This window comes from Acomys minous (genome assembly GCF_964271855.1).
Source record: "Acomys minous genome assembly, chromosome: 1".
NCBI lineage: Eukaryota > Metazoa > Chordata > Mammalia > Rodentia > Muridae > Acomys > Acomys minous.
The window spans coordinates 181,054,067-181,058,184 of NC_140483.1; the positions used below are offsets into that span (position 1 = coordinate 181,054,067).

Here is a 4,118-nt window from a genome sequence, read left to right on the forward strand (position 1 = left end):
ATCTTCATTGACATTTACAGATAACTTTAATGCACAAATATACAACAACCACAACCACAACAACAACAATAACAACAACAACAACAACCTAATTCTTCATGTCATGTCACTCATATGAATGAGACTGGTGGTATATTTCCCCTTAGTACTTTTTAAAAAAATGTCCACAGTTTCCATTCTAGGTTTACTGAATTTAGCTTTCATAGTTAAAATCTTCTGATTTCCTTCCTAGAATTGAATTAGGAAATATTATTAATTTTTTTGTTTATAGTCTTGCTACTACATGGCCTGGTTGACATTGAACTTTCAATCCTCTTGTCTTCACTTCCTGAGTGCTAGAATTACAGATTTGTGCTACCACAAATATGTTCATTTTAAATAAAATATGTGACATATGAGTGTAAAACTGTCTACAAATGTATGATATTTAAGAAAGAATAGGCTTCAAGCACATGACTGAGATTCAGCATAAGAGTATCAGGCCGCTTCTGGAAGGCAGGGATCTTCTGCAGCTGCAGAAACAGGCAGCGGCAAGACCCTCGCTTTCCTCATCCCCTTGATCGAGCTCATCGTTAAGTTGAAGTTCATGCCCAGGAATGGAACAGGAGTCCTGATTCTCTCTACTACCAGAGAGCTGGCCATGTAGACATTTGGTGTTTTAAGGAACTGATGACACCATGTTCATGCATATGGGCTGATCATGGGTGGCAGTAACATGTGCTGAAGCACAGAAGCTCATCAGTGGAATCAACATCATCATGGCCACTCTGGGCTGGCTGCTGGACTACACGCAGAATACTCCAGGGTTTATGTACAAGAACCTACCAACAGTGTCTGGTTATTGATGAGGTTGATCGTATCTTGGATGTTGGGTTTAAAGAAGAATTAAAGCAAATTATTAAACTTTTGCCAGCCCGCAGGCAACCCGTGCTCTTTTCTGCCACACAAACTCAGAAAGTTTTAGACTTGGCAAGAACTTCTCTGAGAAAAAATCCATCATATGTGGGTGTTGATGATGACAAAGAGGTTGCCACAGTGGATTGCCTTGAGCAGGGATATGTTGTTTGTCCTTCTAAGAGGAGGTCCTTTTGAGTTTCACATTCCTTAAGGAGAATTGGAAGAAGAAAGTGATGGTTTTCTTTTCATCACGGATGTCTGCAAAATACCACTATGAGCTACTGAACAACATTGACCTGCCTGTCTTGGCCATCCATGGAAAACAAAAACAAAATAAGTGAACAGCCAAGTTCTTCTGGTTCTGCAATGCAGATTGGGGAGCACTGCTTGTTGTACACTGATGTGGCAGCTAGAGAGCTGGGAATCCCTGAAGTGGACTAGATGAAGTATGACCCTCTTGAGGACCCCAAGGAATACATTCATCATGTGGGTTGAATGGCCAGGGCCCTAAATGGAAGCAGGCATACCCTGCTCATTCTGCTCCCAGAGAAGTTGAAGCAATCCAAGGTTCCATTGAATCAATTTGACATTTCCTGGTCTAAAGCCTCAGCTAGAAAAACTGATCAAAAAGAACCACTTCCTCCACAAGTCTGGCCAGGAAGCATCCAAGTCCTACATATGAGCATATGACTTCCACTCTATCAAGCAGATATTGAATGTGAACAAGATAAATCTGCCTCAGGTTGCTCTGTCTTTTGGTTTTAAGATCCCTCCTTGGTTGATCTGAACATGAGCAGCCATGATGGCAAGCTGAAAAAGAGAGGAGGTGACAGTGTATTCGGCTACCAGAAAACAAAGAAAGTGAGACATCCAAGATCTTTAAATATGTCAGCAAGAAGCCTGCAGCCCGCAGGCAGTTAGTTCTCTCCCTGAGGGGAATAGCTTTCCTCCTGGGTTGACTTTGCCCTAATATCCTCCCCTTTGTTTAAAAAGGGAACTTTTATCACCTTTAGGATCTTTTTGTCTTCACTATGATGATAATATTTTATTCTTAAATATTCTCATAAAACAAAATATCTCATTGTTTAAAAAAGAAGAATTAAAAAAAAATCAGTGAATGACATTAGAGTAGTACGGGGCTGAGGAAAATATGAAAAGGGCATCACAAATTTCATTTAAGGCTCCATTAAGAAATTACAGCAGGACCATATGAGGACTACAAAAATAACCGTGCTGAGGCTCCCAGGTGAGAGGGGTCCACACTGGTGGAACACAGGTGGGTAAAGCCCCAGGCCACCCAGCTAATCCACAGAAAAGTCCCTGGGTCCATGCAGGCTTGTGCACAGTCTACAAAGTCTAGCCACTCACCTGAAAATGTGCAGTACCTGTGCCCTCTGAGTATTAGACTGAACTGGAGACTAGAAAACATCAGTGTTCTCTGTCCTGCACCTTGACAAAGCCAACAGGGCCACCGGGGCAGCTCTCTGATCGGATACCTTGCAAGCAGAGACTGAACTGAGAGGAGATGGCTTGGATGTGAGAGAAAAATCCCATTGTCTATACCTACCATCAAACTCAGACCATCAGGGACCACAAAACCTGCTAACATCAGAGACATCACAATGGGAGGAGGTCAGGGTAAGAATACAAGCAACAATTCCTAGGACCATTTGACACCACCAGAAAGTAGCAGTCCTACTACAGTGTGCCAAGGAGATATAATCACACCCAACACACAAGAGGAAGATTTCAAACTGAGGTTATGAAAATGATAGAGGCCTTAAAGGAGGAAAGTAAATCCCTCAAACTAGAAAAGGAATACACACACACACACACACACACACACACACACACACACACACACAGAGAGAGAGAGAGAGAGAGAGAGAGAGAGAGAGAGAGAGATGAAAGCATTGACCAAATTGCTTAAAGAAGTTAGTTACAGATGGGAAACTACCAAAAAGGAGGATAAGGAAATGAATAAAAGGATCCAAGACCTAAAAATGGAGATAGAAGCAATGAAGGAAACACAATTTGAGACAATCTTGGAAATGGAAAACCTAGGGAAGAGGACAGGAATTACAGACACAAATATCACCAACAGGATACAAGAGATGGAAGAAAGAATCTCAGGGATAGAAGATATGACTGAAGAAATCGGTGTAACAGTCAAAGAAAATGTTAAATCTAAAAAGCTTCAGACACTGATGATCCATGAAATCTGGCACACTATGTAAAGACCAACCCTAAATTAATTGGAATAGAAGGAAAAGAAGACTTCCAGGTCCAAGGCTCAGAAAATATTTTCAACAAAATCATAGAAGAAAACTTCCCTAATCTACTACTCCCGATTTCTGAAAGGGCAACCATTATCTAACACTACTACTCTAAACACCAAACGTAAACACCTGGAATCTTTGGCCCCAAACCATAGCAGTGAATCAATTAATAAATAAAATAAAAAAGTGTCATTTCACTTGTGCATACTTACATTATTAGGATAGACACAACGATAAGTATGGTGTACTAAAATTCAGAGGAAAGAAAAATAAGGTCCCTCTCTCATTGTAAGAACAGCTAAATAATTCGTAGTCCTCTTTACTTCATGATAACAACCTCTTAACTTGTTGAAAGTCCTCTCTTCATGTTGTAGTCAGCTTGCATATAAACTGGGCAATCACAATGTTTGAGAAGTGTGTACAACACTATCCTAGAAAGCGAGCATTGTGGCTTGAAGTTATTCATCACACAATGTAAGGAATTTACACAGTGTGATGAACCAGATACAAAACTTAACCTTTACAGGGTTTTATTCTAATTATAATAATTCTTATTTTATAACTATTGAAAATAGTTTTTTCATATGATATATTCTGATTATGCTTTTTCTCCTCCAAACTCTCCTAGATCCTTCTCATCTCTCTACCCACCCACCAGAGTTCACACCTTTATTTTTCTCATTATAAAACAGACAGATATCTACAAATTAATAATTGTTCTGATGGTGATGATGATGATGATGATGGTGATGATGATGATGATGATGATGATAAATCAAACAGAAAAAAGCATAAGAAACACATATAGATGCTGATACACACAGAAAACCCATATAATAAAAATCAGAAGCCATAGTATAAAAGATCTGTAAGGTTAAAATATGGAAGAAAAAAAAAAAACCCAAACCAACCAAATAGCATTTTCCAAAAATACCATCGAGT

General features: G+C 39.5%; 1 pseudogene across 1 annotated transcript; it reads left to right on the forward strand.

Annotated features, from left to right (window-relative positions):
• The first annotated feature begins 452 nt into the window (after window positions 1-452).
• LOC311607130 (ATP-dependent RNA helicase DDX18-like) lies at window positions 453-1,856 on the forward strand (annotated as a pseudogene). Its single transcript has one exon. The product of its transcript is annotated as an ATP-dependent RNA helicase DDX18-like (transcript).
• The last annotated feature ends 2,262 nt before the right edge of the window (window positions 1,857-4,118 follow it).